Consider the following 16,107-nt stretch of genomic DNA (forward strand, 5'->3'; position numbering starts at 1 on the left):
ATGTTGCTGAAAGAGGGATGGAAAACAAATGGAGCAAATACACATGTGAACTATACAAACATAGAACACATGAAGATACAATTGAACTCATCCTATGGGCTAAAAATAAGACCAAAATGGATCAGTTACATTATCCTGCTTTTCGGAGAGAAAAAAATAAATAACGGAAATGTGAATAAAACCAATAAACTGGGTTTTCCAACAATCAAATCTATTGGCAACTGTCTAATGAATTAACATCGGTAAATAAAGTTATTGTACTACCTTTGTAAGATTCTATGTAGTTATGAATATGCATAGTAGCAAGGGCATGGATTGATAGCTGTTGCTGAAGTTGGCAGATCATGGCTTGAAGTACAGTAGAAAATCTGAAGGCAATCTATATTTGTATCACGTTCTACATGACTGGATCTCATTCATTTAGAAGATAATTTTGAAAGGTCATATTGAAATATGTTTTCTAAAGTCTCATTCACTGTTTTATTTATCAGATCCATATTAGTTACATTCTTTTTATCATTGAAAAATAATGGCAATGGGTTTTCAAGGGTGATCCGTGGGCGTCCGCATCAGAACTCTCCACTGCACACTATGGAGCGAGCGGCCGAAGCCACTCGCTCCATAGTGTGCACTGACAGATTTAATATTCACTGAATAACGGCCGCAGAAAACTGACATGTATGTTTCTCACGGTGCCGCTAGAGATCCCGGCCGGATCTATGTGTATACACTCCGGCCGGGAATCCATAGGTGGCAATGTTACATATTTTTTTAATAACCACGGCCGTTGTTGCACTCGGCAACAACAACCGTAGTTTTGCGAAAATATATGTGATGTGAACATAGCCTTAGGGTGTGTGGGACATCCTGCTTGATGTACATCATGCAACAGACTTCCTTTTTCTGTGTACACTGTAGCCAGGAATTCAGCCAACTCTATTTCCATCTCACTTCACCTTCTTGATAGAATTGGCTGAATTCCCAAGATGTCACCAAAGCAGACAATTTGCAGTAAAAGCTGAAAAAAAGTATAAAAGACAATAGAAAGGTAGCAAACTATTACTACTACTACTACTACTACTACTACTATTATTATTATTATTATTATTATTATTATTATTATTATTATCGTCAGAAAACCCCTTTAGGATGAACTCACAAATACAGGATTTGTAGCAGATTTAATGGTACAGATTTAGGCTGGGTTGACACTACGTATATTTCAGTCAGTATTGTGGTCCTCATATTGCAACCAAAACCAGGAGTGGATTAAAAACACAGAAAGGATCTGTTCACACAATGTTGAAATTGAGTGGATGGCCGCCATATAACAGTAAATAACTGCCATTATTTCAATACAACAGCCGTTGTTTTAAAATAACAGCAAATATTTGGCATTAAAAGGCGGCCATCCACTCAATTTCAACATTGTGTGAACAGATCCTTTCTGTGTTTTTAATCCACTCCTGGTTTTGGTTGCAATGTGAGGACCACAATACTGACTGAAGAATACGTAGTGTCAACCCAGCCTTAATGCTATGCTCAGTCATTGGCTATGTTCATACTACTTATTTTTTAAGGACAGCCGTTGTTGACGATTAACCCTTAGAGGACCGGGCCAATTTCAATTTTTGTGTTTTTGTTTTTTCCTCGTTGTGCTTAAAAGGTCATAGCACTTGTATTTTTTTACCTAGAAACCCACATGAACCCTTATTTGTTGTGCCAATAATTGTACTTTGCAATGACAGGCTGAATTTTTTCATAAAGTACACTGCGAAACCAGAAAAAAAGTGTGGTGAAATTGAAAAAAAAAAGCATTTCTTTTATTATTTTTTTTTGTTGTTTTTACGCCGTTCACCCTGGGGTAAAACTGACTTGTTATATAGGTCCCTCAAGTCGTTATGATTACAACGATATGTAACATGTATAAATTTCATTGTATCTGATGGCCTGTAAAAAATTCAAACCATTGTTAACAAATATATGTTCCTAAAAATCGCTCCATTCCCATGCTTATAGCGCTTTTATTCTTTGATCTATGGGACTGTGTCAGGTGTTATTTTTTGCGCCATGATGTGTTCTTTCTATCGGTACCTTGATTGCGCATATGCAACTTTTTGATAAATTTTTATTCAAATTTTTCTGGATTTGATGCGACCAAAAATGAGCAAGTTTGCACTTTGGGATTTTTTGGCGCTTACACCGTTTACCGTGCGAGATCAGGAATGTGATAAATTAATAGTTTGGGCGATTACGCACGTGGCGATACCAAACATGTTTATTTATTTATTTTTATTTATAACATGGGAAAGGGGGGTGATTCAAACTTTTATTAGGGGAGGGGGATTTTTATTAATAACAACACTTTTATTCGTACTTTTACACTTATACTAGAAGCCCCCCTGGGGGACTTCTAGTATAAGTATACTGATCTCTCATACAGATCTATGTTGCATAGATATGCAGCATAGATCGATGAGAAAGGCACATTGATTGCTTCCAGCTGTGCCGAGCCGGGAGCAGGGCCATTATGGTGCTGACCCCGGGCGGGGTAAGATGTGTGGATCACTCATCCTGGACAACGTCCCGGAGGATCGATCCTCCCTACTAGACACCAGGGAACGGGCTGCATCAAGTAATCGGATGCAGCTGTCAACTTTGACAGCTGCATTCAATCACTGTATTAGCGGGCACGGCGATCGGACCGTACCCGCTAGTAGCCGCGGTCACGGGCTACACGCGGCACCCGAGATCACGGCGGTTCAGAGCGCGGCCCCACTCTGAACACGTGGAGGAGGCCCTGGACATACGGGTACGTCCAGGGTCGCCTAGGGGTTAATACAACGTAAAATCAACAATGCAAAAGATGGCCGTTGTTGACACGGCCGTGGAAATAGTTGGCATGTGAATTATTTCCGGATGTTGTTTCCAAACAGCGACTGTAAGTAATTGACAGTTCACACACTGTGTGGCTGTCATGCCGGCTGTAGTGTGCTTGAAAATCAATGGTTAATAGATTTCCAGGCACACCCATACAGACTGCAAATTTAAATGGGCTCTAAATGATGTACCTCAGGCCAATAATGCAGTGTCGGCCAAAGGAACATGTTAAACAGTGGCCGTGCCAAACAATGGCTGCTGTTTTAACAAGGTGTGAACATAGCCATTTAGCTACTATGATACCAGCAGCATCAAATCTGCTGAAGACCCTTTACCTGGGTATGGACCCTTAAACCTGTTGAAATTATTTTTTCAAGGAGAAAAAGAATATAAGTAATGCATATCTAATACACAGAAGCCTAAATGAGACCTAGAATGGTAGTCTAAATAATTAAGTCCATCCATTTAGAACCTGATACAAATAGAGATTGCATTAAAGTGGTTATCAGGCGAAAATCCTTTTCTTTCAAATGGTCCTGCAGGAAATGTTTTCTTTCAGTCTGACACTGTGCTCTCTGCTGCCACCTCTGTCCAAGACAGGAACTGTCCAGATTATCAGCAAATTCCCATAGAAAACCTCTCCCTACTCTGGACAGTTCATGTCTGGGAAAGAGACAGAGATGTCAGCAGAGAGCACTGTGTCAGACTGGAAAGAATACACCATTTCCTGCCAGAGATACAGCAGCTGCTAAGTATGGGAAGACTTGAGATTTTTAAATAGAAGTAAAATACAAATCTACAGTACATAACTTTCTGAAACCAGTTGATTTGAAAGAAAAATATTTTTGCTGGACAACCCCTTTAAGATTTTGTTCTGTACTTCAAGCCGTAATCTACCAACTGCAACAACAGTCATCTATTTATATCCTTGCTGCTATGCATATTGATAAATACGTTGATTCTTAAATCTTATTACATAATTTAGGCTCCCTAAGAATACACGTAAAGGGAACCTATCATCATGAAAATGCTACCTAAGCTATTGGCATCTTGATAAAGAGCAGAAGGTGATGAACAGATTGATATATGTCTTTTAGGGAAAAGATTCAGTATACCAATAATTTATTGATTGCAATCTCTGATGTTTCCATGCCAAAGAGTCCAGTCCATTAAGACACCACTAGACTCCTCAAAGAGGTTGTCCAACATTTTTTTTTCTTTCAAATCAACTGGTGTCAGAAAGTTATATAGATTTGTAATTTACTTCTATTTAAAAATCTCAAGTTTTCCCATACTTATCAGCTACTGTATATCCTGCAGGAAGTGTTGTTTATTTACATTCAGATACAAGGCTCTCTGTTGACATCTCTGGCCAAGTCAAGAACTGTCCTGAGCAGGAGAGGTTTTCTTTGGGGATTTGCTACTGCTCTGGACAGTTCCTGACTCGGCTAGAGATGTCAGCAGAGAGCACTGTTTCTGAATGTAAATAAACAACACTTCCTGCAGGATATACTGTATAGTAGCTTATAAGTATGGGAAAACTTGAGAATTTTAAATAGAAGTAAATTACAAATCTATCTAGGTTTCTGACACCAGTTGATTTAAAAGAAAATAATTTTCGCTGGACAAACCCTTTAACACAGAATGATCAGAGATTTCAATCAACATATACAGATGTAGCCAGGCTTCACATGAGTTGCAGCAAGGGTTAAAGGGGTATTCCCCCCAAAAATCTTTTTTACAGTGTTTAATAGCCCACCCATAGCTTTATACTTTGCTCAATACAAGTAATTACTTGTTCTGAGCCATTTTGGAGCTGTTTCTGCTAACTTACCTCCTCTCTAAGCACAAAATGAGTTAGACGCCGTCCACCCCGACACGTTCCTTCCTCTTGGCCCCCACATTCTGAGACGTGATCATGTGTCCTCCCTTGACAGGCAAGTTCCCTGCATGCTGCAATAGCGCCCTCCCCCAACATGAGGTCGGCTCCCTTCCATGCTGCTTCCCCTGCTCTCCCTGCTGATCGCATGCTCCCCAGCACATACAGTATAGTAAATTGTCTTCATCCCTGCTTCTCCCACTGCTCTCCCAGCTGAAGGCATCCTCCCGCTCAATCCCAGCATGAGCAGGCAGTAAGCCGACTCCCTCCCCGCCGAGATCGCATCCCCCCCCACACACACAGTAAGTCGGTTCTGCTCCTGCTCTCTCCTGGCTGATCGCATCCCCTCCCCCCCCACATACACTCACAGTAAGCCGGCTCTAGCTCTGCCCCTGCAGCGTCCAGCTAGTCAACTCTGCTTCATGACACAAGGATGAAAGCCCTGCCCTGTCCTACTGCTGCTCTCTGCTAGTGTGTACATGGCTAATAATGTAGCAGAGCTGAGTATCATGTGTAGCAGAGAGCCGATCGCAGCAGGGACAGACTGTCATCCTTGTGTGATGAAGCAGAGTTGACTAGCTGAACGCTGCAGGGTCAGATCTGGGGCATTACTGTAGTTATAACATACTAGTCACAGCCCCCAGGTCTGGCAGATTTCAGCCATTTGCCCCCAGAACCCCCCCCCCCCCCCTCAACTCTGTCATCACCTCCCCCCCCATGCGGCCCCCTTCTCCCCTTCACACTGCCCCATATGAAGAACTACAAGTCCCAACATAGTGCTGGCAGTTGTAGTTCTCCAGCAGCAATCAAGCTGTAGCCTGGATAAGTTGCCTGGCTGCTGACCACTGTGCTGGGAATTGTAGTTCCTCAGCAGCTATCAGTAATATGATATCTGCTGAGGAACTACAACTCCCAGCATAGTGTTTATATACTGCAGAGATGGCCAGCTCCACACCTCTCCTGCAGCACTTTAGATCAGCGATTGTTGTTAGAGAACTATATGATAATCAGCTCCGCTACATCACCGGACCAATAAGAGAGAAGCATTGCATGATGGGAAATGTAGTTTACAAACTTGGATACAGATCGGCTTTTAGAAAAAGTTGTAACTCGGGAACGGCAGCAGCTAGGAAGACAGGAGATGGCTCAAAATACTCAGGGAGGCTTGTTAAGTAAGACCAGCTAGGTTTGGGAGCATTTAATTTTTTTAGCTCTTGGGGGGAATACCCCTTTAACTTGATTACACGTACTGGAAGACTTGATATTTTTAAATAGAAGTAAGTAACAAATCTACTGGATATAACTTTCTGTAACCAGTTGATTTGAAAGAAAAAGATTTTTGCCAGAGTACTTCTTTAAAGTGACTCTGTACCCTCAATCTGACCCCCACAAACCACTTGTACCTTCGGATAGCTGCTTTTAATCCAAGATCTGTCCTGGGGTCTGTATGGCAGGTGATGCAGTTATTGTCTTAAAAAACTACTTTTAAACCTACAGCCCTGTGCCCTACGGGCGTGGCTTAGAATATCTGTGCCCTAACTTTGCACCACCCCTCCGTCCCTCCACCCCACCCCCACTATCATTAGGAATGCCATAGGAACATTTTCTCCATGCTAATCATTTGCACAGGTGTCTTAGTGATCCAGCCCATGTGCCGGGCTGACACAGCTGACGAATAGTCGGCAATCTGCCTGGAGCATTCCTAATAATGAGGAGGGCGGGGAGGAGGGACAGACAGGTTGTGCCAGCCTAATGCATATTCAATCTAGGCCACTCCGGTAGGGCATGGGCTGCCAGTTTAACCCCTTAACGACATCGGGCGCAAGTATACGCCCCCGCAGGATGGGCTTTAATGCAAACGGGCGTATACTTACGCCTGATGTTTCCCCGATCACTGTGTGTTCACACACAGCGGTCGGGGAAGATGGCCTGCTATAATGTATAGCAGGCCATCTCTGCTCGTCGGCACGGGGGGGTGATTATACCCTCCCGTGCCGACGATCGCTGCTATATGCTGATCAATACAGATCAGCATATAGCAGCTGAAAACAGATTTCCGGGTCATCGGTGACCCGGTAACCCGGAAAGCAATGGCGATTGGTGCTGTCCGAGATAGCACCAATCGCCATTAGTGTACTGTGTAAAGATGGAGCCGATGCCACACCCACGATCGCTGTGATAGGCCGGCCAGTACCGGCCGGCCCATCATGGCGATCAAACTGTAAAAAAACAGTTTTGTCGGGTTCTGCACCCCTCAGCTAGGTAGCTTAGGGATGCAGAACAGTTGTGTGTGGTGCAGGTGTACCATACTCACCTGATCTGGGCGTCCGGAGCAAAGATCTGCGGTCCGCGCCGTCCTCGCGTCTTCTTCGGGTCACTTCCAGGTTCGGTCGTCCAGCATCGGAAATCTTCGTAATCGCTCGGGTCCTCGGGTTCGGCAGGCCTCGGCAATCTCTGGTAGCATCGCTCTACTGCCCCCTAGCGGCTGATCAGTGAATATCATTTACTGATCAGTTGCTTTGGGTTAAAAAGATTTTTTTTTTTTTTCAATTTTTTTTCTACTTTTTTTTGCTCCCTAACGCCGCAGAGTGCTGATCAGCATCGCACATAAGTGCGCCGCTGATCAGCAACTCCTCCTTTTTGGCGTAGGGGCGTTTTTTCCCCCCTTTATCCTACCGCCACTGTCTGCTGATAAGTGCCGCACCTAAGTGCTGCATTTATCAGCAGCTCCTTTCTTGGCGTGGGGATATTTTTTCTTACTGTCAAAAAAACACGTAAAAAACACTACAGTACACCACACTACATGGAATAAAGTTTTACACTACACCACTACACATTTACATACCCCATATACTAGTCCCCGTATAAAGATGGCCCCCAGGGTGTTTTCGGTGTCGGACGCATACGTTATTATTGCCTCCAACTCTGAAACAGCTTGTGAGGATGAATAGGGGAATCCTTCGTTCCTCCATTCATCCTCATCCTCATCATCCAGTGACGTGTCTGGGGGTAGCGTAGCGTACGCTGCCCACCAGACACGTCTTTTCCGCCAGTACCGTCCCAATAAGAGATGAAGGTATGGCGTGAAATTCTACAAACTCTGTGACAGTACCGCAGGGTACACTTACAGATCCAGGGTACGTGCACATTGCGGAATGGCGAAGGATAACCCTCTGTGCATTCCGCAGCTGGCACCTGCCGGCCGACTGATGTGGGCGCGCGTCTCCGTCCGTGTCATAGACTCCATTCTATGCACGGGCGGATTCCGTTGTCCGTCCAAAGAATGAACACGTTCATTCTTTGGACAGAGGGCAGAATCCGCCCGTGCATAGAATGGAGTCCATGACACGGACGGAGACGCGCGCCCACATCAGTCGGCCGGCAGGTGCCAGCTGCGGAATGCACAAAGGGTTATCCTTCGCCATTCCGCAGTGTGCATGTACCCTTAGAGTGTATGAAGGAAGGGACACCCAAATCCAGCCCCCAGATGCCCCCCCCCCCCATCCTCCGAGTTAGTGGGAAGATCATTCGGGAACTGATCTTCCCACTTCTGGATAAAGGTCACCACCTGGACGGGGATAACTTTTATACCAGCACCCCCTCTTCCCGTCCCTTGCTGCCTGAGCTACTGTAGCTTGCGGCACGATCCAAACATATCAGAAGCAGTAATAGAGCCCTAATATTTAGCAGCCATGGAGCAGATCCCGGACCCAGCGCTTCTGGATATGAAGGATCCCGTATCGCACCAGGACAACATTTTCCAGGTGATGTCCCCCACACTAGAGAACGGGAGACCCCAGAAGAAGTACAGAGTTTGGCATAACAGGGGGATCAGGAAGGACGCAATTTTCCAGTGTGACACCTGTCCTGATCACCCCGGCCTCTGCATACAGGATCGCTTCAAGGCGCACCACACGTTATTGGAGTTCTACATTATCTAAATTCTGTCCCTTATTCCTATTTCAGGGGTCACGTTGATCTGGGGATTGTTCTGATCTCCAATATGGAGTCAGGAAGGAATTTTTCCCCTGTGATAAAGCTACTGTTGTCTGCCTCACAAGGGTTTTTTGCCTTCCTCTGGATCAACACAGGTTGAATTTGATGGACATCTGTCATTTTCAACCTTATAAACTAATAATTGGCCTAATACCCCCAAAATAAATTAGAATTGTCCCTTTTCCTCAGCTAAATAGATATGGCCGCCATTCCCATTAGAGGATACAATGATGCAATTACAAAGCCTCTGTGCTGCCAGGACAGTAGAAACCCCCCACAAATGACCCCATTCTGGAAACTACACCCCATAAGGAATCTAACGAGGGGAGCAGTGGGGATATGGCCCCCTGGTGACAGCCACATTTGGGCCGTGAAAATGAAAAAATTGTATTTTTTATTTTCACGGCACATGTTCCACATATGTGCCCGTCACTAGTGGGGTCCATATGCTCACTGCACCCCTTGTTAGATTCCCTATGGGGTGTAGTTTCCAAAATGGGGTCACTTGTGGGGGGTTTCTACTGCCCTGGAAGCACAGGAGCTTTTTAATTGCGACATGGTCTCCATCCTCCATTCCAGCCTCTAAATGGCGCTCTGTCCCTTTGGTGGCTTGCCCTGTGCCCACATGGCACATTATATCCACATGCGGGGTATTTTTGTACTCAGGGGAAATTACCCTACACGTTTTGTGTTCACTTTCTTTTTTAACCCCTTGTGGAAAAGGAAAAAATCAAGGCTAGGCCAACATTTAGTGTAAATTTTTTTTTTATTTTTACACTAAATCATTGATCTTGTCTTGATTTTTTTATTTTCACAAGGGGTTAAAAATAAAAAAAAACACTAAATGTGTAGAGCAATTTCCCCTGAGTACGGAAATACCCGACATGTGGACATAAAGCGCCATGCGGGTGCAGGGTAAGCCTCCAAAGGGAAGGAGCTCCATTTGGTTTTTGGAGGCTAGATTGGGCTGGAATGGATTTCGAGGGGCCATGTTGCATTTAAAAGGCCCCTGTGTTGCCAAGACAGTTGAACCCCCCCACAAATGACCCCATTATGGAAACTACACCCCTCAGGGAATGTAACAAGGGGTGTATTGAGCATATGGACCCCACTGGTGACGGGCACAAATGTGGAACAATATGGCGTGAAAATGAAATATTACATTTTTTACACTTACACTTTTTACACATTTTTTACAATAATGTAGGTTTAACTTTAAATTTTTCATTTTCACAAGAGGTTAAAAGAGAAAAAAACACACAAAATGTGTAGAGCAATTTCCCCCGAGTCCATAAATACCCCACATGTGGACATAAAGTGCCATGTGGGCGCAGTGCAGAGCAAGCCTCCAAAGGGAAGGAGCGCCATTTGGATTTTGGAGGCTGGATGTGGCCAGAATGGATGATGAACGCCATGTCGCATTTACAGAGCCCTCGTGCTGCCAAAACACTGGAAACCCCCCACAAGTGACCGCATTCTGGAAACTACACCCCTCAAGGAAACTAACAAGGGGTGCAGTGAGGATATGGACCCCTTGATGACGGCCACATTTGTGCCGTGAAAGTGAAAAAATATATTTTTTTCCCTTTCACGTCACATTGTTCCACATTTGTGCCCGTCACCAGTGGGGTCCATATGCTCAATGCATCCCTTGTTAGATTCCTTGAGGGGTTTCCAGAATGGGGTCACTTGTGGGGGATTCCAGTGTTTTGGCAGCACGAGGGCTCTGTAAATGCGACATGACCCTTGAAATCCATTCCAGTAAAATCCAGCTTGCAAAGGCCAATTGGCGCTCCTTCCCTTTGGACGCTCGTGCTGCGCCCGCTTGGCACTTTATGTCCACATGTGGGGTATTTCTGTACTCGGGAGAAACTGCGCTACACGCTTTGTGTTTTTTTTTTTCCTTTTATCCCATTGTGAAAATGAAAAATAGAAGGCTAGAACAACGTTATAGTGTAAAAAATACATTTTTCTTTTTTGTTCTTTTTTGTTTTTGTTCTGAAAATCTGTGAAGCACCTGTGGGGTCCAGATGCTCACTGCACCCCTTGTTACATTCCTTGAGGGGTCTAGTTTTCTAAATGGTGTCCCTTTAGGGGTGTTTTTTAGGTTTTGGCACCCCAGAGCCACTGCCAACCTGAAGTGGTACAGTCAGAAATGACCATATATAACGGAGCCATTGAAATGCACTAGGTGCTCCTTTGTATCTGAGGCTTGTGGTTCCGTTAAACAATGCATTAGGGCCACATATGGGGTATTTCTATAAACTGAAGAAACGGGGCAATCAATATTGGGGTGAATTTCTCTAGTAATAAGTTTATAAATATGAAAAATATTGGATTACAATAAAATCTCTGCACAGAAAATTAAATTTTTCAAATTTCTTACACACTTAGCTTTTATTTCTGTGACTCTCCTAAAGGGTTAAAACACTTTCTGGATGTGCTTTTGCAGAGTTTAGGGGGTGCAGTTTCTGAAATGGGGTGCTTAGTGGGGCTTTCTAATATACAGGCCCCTCAAATACACTTTAAACCTGAACAGGTCCCTAAAAATATCTGATTTTGAAATTTTACTGAAAATTTGGAAATTTGCTGCTTATGATTTAAGCTTTCTATTGTCTAAAAAAAATGAAAGATCGTTTAATAAATGCCGCCAAAATAAATTAGACATGTTGCTTATGCTATTTAATATATAATTTATGTGGCATAACCACTTTCTGTATAAGCAAAAAAGTTTCAAAGTTGGAAAAATGCATTTTTTCACAATTTTTCACGTTATTTGGGGTTTTTTCATAAATATTCGTTATAAATATCGACTCCAATTTACCAGAAATGTAAATTACAATATGTCACGAGAAAACAATCTCAGAATCAGCCGGATAGGTAAAAGCCTGCCGAAGTTATTAATGACTAAACTGACACTGGTCATATTCATAAAATTTGTCTCTGTCATTAAGGCCATTTCAGGCTCTGTCCTTAAGGGGTTAAAAGTCGTTTTTTATAACAATAACTGCATGACCTGCCAAACAGAATGCAGGACAGATCTTGGATTAAAAGCAGCTATCCGAAGGTACAAGTGGTTGGGGGGGGGGGGGGGGGGGCAGATTTTGGGTACAGAGTCACTTTAAGTCTGCCAGCAGGAAGAGTGCTTTGAACCAGGCTACTTTTAACCCTAAAAAAGTGGTTTGGAAAATAAAGCTGCCAACACAGACTATTAACACCTTCTATACTATCTTAGAAGTGTAACAATGTGTGAAGTTAAAAAATGTTGTGGTTATTGTAAGAATAGTGCAGAAAGAGTCTATAAAGAAAACTCTAAAACTGCTAATTCTTCCAACAAAACAGGGCAATTTATCAATGGTGCGCCAAGAACAGACACAGCAAAAAGTCACAAAACACCGTATAGTGTAAGTAAAGTTTCTGGACAGCACTTTGCAGTTTGGTGGACAGGAAGTGTAGCATGGCAGGAAGGGGCTATGCCCTTCCCCTCTGACAAATTTAAAGGTTGTCCCCTCCGCCAAATTACTTAAAGAGGTTGTCCAGGCAAAACTAACTTGTCCCCTATAAGGATCAAGTTAGTTTTGCCTGGATAACCTCTTTAAGAGTAGCTTCAAGTGTATTGGATCCCCAGTGGATTTCATGCTGCAATTTACAGCAAAATCTGCTGCGGATCCGGGTATAATAAAGTTTCATTCTGCTGCAGATATGAGGCCCGGCCCCTTTAACCCCAGTGCTTGCACGGCAGCACTGATTGGCTGATAAGGAGCGAGGGGAGCTGAAAACCTCGCACAGCCGTGGCGCCGAGCAGATAATGTATGCTTCGGGCAGGGGCTGAGGGCGGCAGGGGTCAAAGGGGCCAGGTCCCATATCTGCAGCGGAATGAAAATTCCACTGCGGGTATGGGACCCCATAAAACTTCACTATACCCGGATCCACAGCGGATTTCACTGCAAATCACAGCGTAAAATCTCCTGCGGATCCGGTACATGTGAAGCTATACTAAGACTGATATGTGAATTACCAATAACATATCCCCCCCAAGTGCTATATGAACTCAATAAACATTTGATTTATCAAGACTGGCATTTTACACACCAGTCCGAGGCTATGTTCACACTATTTCTGACCATTTGACAGATGTTTTTTCAGATGGCTGACAACTTAAGGCCAAAAAATGGTTGTTTGTTGTTTTTTTTTTTTTTAAATTATGACCTTATTGACATATAATACACATAATACAATATACAAGATGACATATAATACACATAATACAATATACAAGATGACGTCCGTCCGGAAAACAAAAATGCCTTCAAATGGCCAGAAATAGATGGTGTGTGAATGTAGCCTTAAGCTATGTTCATACAATGTAAGAGACCTGCTGTTCCGTGACCTGGCTGGGTCAGAGAAGAGCCGGTCTCAGAAAAGATCTTCTCGGATGATTGGATAATCTTTAGGGCTGCAGAGTTCTGATGTCGACGCATCAGCTCCCCACGGCACACTATGGAGCGAGCGGCTGGAGCCAGTCGTTCCATAGTGTGCACTGACATGTCAGTTTTCTATGACGCCTCGAAAGATCCCGGCTAGAGCGTATACTATGTGTATACGCTCCGCCCGGGATTCCATAGAGGCCAGGTAACGTATATTTTCGTATTAAGCATGGCCGTTGTTGCAATCGGCAACAACAGCCATACTTTTATGAAAATATACGTTAAGTGAACATAGCCTTAATATAAAAGTGTACTAGTCCTGCTTCCCAAATGTATTAAGAGACATGTACCTCTTAATAAATCAGGCAGTTAAGTGCTCTATTCAATTTGCTTCTAAAACCTATGCTGACTAAGCTAGGATAGATTGTGGCAATAATTTATGCTACCTCTGCAGTATAAATTGTGATGAATGCCCACTACCATGCTTGCTTTACTTTAAGCTCTGCCCACTTAGCAATTAAGGTGTAATGTGCAAAAGTTGCAAAATTTCTGCACCACAAGGAGCCTTGCACAAATAGTTTTCAGTTCTTTACCGTCTGTGCTAAGCACAGACAATCATACAGTTCCCCCCATGGTGTCTAGGTTTGACATCATCTTTTTCATTGCATTTATGTCACAAGTGGCATAAATACATTGATGAATCTTCCCTACCATCTGGTCAAGATGCTATTTTTGGCCCTGATACTATAGCACATTGGACCAGGAGCCTGTAAACACTTCAAACCCCCTCTATATATAATCAAATATATATGAAAGGACGCAAACATATGTAAAGCATCAACCCTTATTTGCATATATATGAGTATAAACTTCACTACAAGAGAAGGAGGGGATTTTAAATTCAGATCATGGTTTTTGACTATTAATCTTAAGTTTTAGCCAAGAGCCTTTTCAACACAATAATAAAACCCTCTAAACATGAGAGCAAGCATGATGTATACACAAGTTCATTTAGCAAATGCAATACCTTTTTCATTACAGCAATCGTATAAATCACAGCAATCTACACCGCAATGAGTTATGAGAATAATAATTCAGTAAAAGACAAGTATAACTTCAGTACTAAATATTATTTCATTTCAGAAAGTGACATGCTGTGAATTGTCATTAAGGCTTCAATGCATAATAAATCTACTTTTTTTTTTTTTTTTTAATGAATGTAATCCTGTCACGTATGATACACAATAGTGAGGTCTATGCAGAACATAGTTTGATTCATATAAATAAAAAGACACTTATATAGAAGCCTGCCTTAAAGGGGTATTACGATATTAGCAAATAAATGTTTTCCAAGTTCTAATATTTTTTGTATTTATTTCATCTGTGCTCTCATTAAAAGGGAACCTGTCACCAAGACAATACTATCTAATCTATCACCATCATGTTATAGAGCAGGAAGAACCGAGAAGATTGATATATAACTTCGTGCGAAAAGATTCTGTTTAACTTGCAATTTGCTGATTGCAATCCCTGCTCATTCTGTGTTAAGGAGTCCAGTGGGCGTTGTCACTCAATAGACTGGACTCCTTAGCATGGAAACAACAGAGATTTTAATCAATAATTTAAATGTTATAATATATCTTTTCCTATAAAGATATATATCAATCTGCTCAGCTCCTTTTGCTCTATAACATGATGGCCAAAGCTTAGGTAGCATTTTCATGGTGGCAGATTTCCTTTAAGTGGGTTATCCAGGGTTAGAGAAACATGGGTGCTTTATTCCATAAACAGTGCCACTCTTGTTCTTAGGTTGTGTGTGGTACTACACCTCAGTTCCATTGGAAGTGGAGTTGAGTTGTAATATCTCAAAGTAAGGGTAGTCATGGAAGAAAGCATCTTTGTTTTGCTAATTCTGGATAAACCCACAGTTTACTGCCATTGGATACAGATACCTGCTGACCATATGATGTCATACAGATGCAGAACTGATTATAATTAGCTGAGCAATAGAAAGGAGTGAACCTCAAGCATTCTCAGGTTCGTCCAAACCCTAAAAATCTGTACTCAATTACTGGTGGCTCAAGAAATTGGATGCAGCCCTATGGCTGCCTGGAAAAGGTTAATAAAGCCATAGGCTGTATCCATTTTTTCCAAGACTCCCTAAGGCTTCATCCAACTTCTTCAGCCATCAGCAATCAAATGCAGAGCATTCTGGGTTCGGACGAACCGGAGCATAATACCCCTTTAACAAATGTATTGTTCCTTACTATAACCTTGCATTGACACTATCAATATCAACTTTTTTGTTTTTAATAAAATGTTGTTATTCTTCCTTTTCTCTATTTATGTGTACTAATAGTTATGTGCCCAATAACACTGAAACACTGGAATTTTGGTTGCTAAGTAATATTAACCATATTAAGTCAGTGGACAGTGTTTCTCAAGGATCTGCAATGTTTTATATCTTTGAAAAACATGCTCCTAGATTTTCTGGTATATAAGGTTATTCTTATGCTAAAATCAATGTTAGACATTTCTGTATATGAATGGTATGAATTCAGGTTAAAAAAAGAAATACTTTTATCAAAGTCGAATTGAATTGATCATAGGTCCTACACATATGATTAAATTGTATTTTTCCCTAGAAAAAAAACCTCAATTAGAAATCCTTACAAGGTTTATAATATGGCCACATGCTGGCACCCACATAGCTGCTGGACTCCATTAGTTTACTATAGAATTGTATGGTGGACTAAGGTTGGTCAACAGAAGAACTGATTGTATGTTTATATTAAAAACTCTTAAAGGGTTATTCTAACCAGAAACATTTTTCACTTACCCACTTATTCTTTTCTGATAGCAATACCCCTTTAAATAAGCTGCAATACAGCAAACTGGGGACACTTATAGATTTTTAGTTTCTGT

Source organism: Dendropsophus ebraccatus, chromosome 10, assembly GCF_027789765.1.
Source record: "Dendropsophus ebraccatus isolate aDenEbr1 chromosome 10, aDenEbr1.pat, whole genome shotgun sequence".
NCBI lineage: Eukaryota > Metazoa > Chordata > Amphibia > Anura > Hylidae > Dendropsophus > Dendropsophus ebraccatus.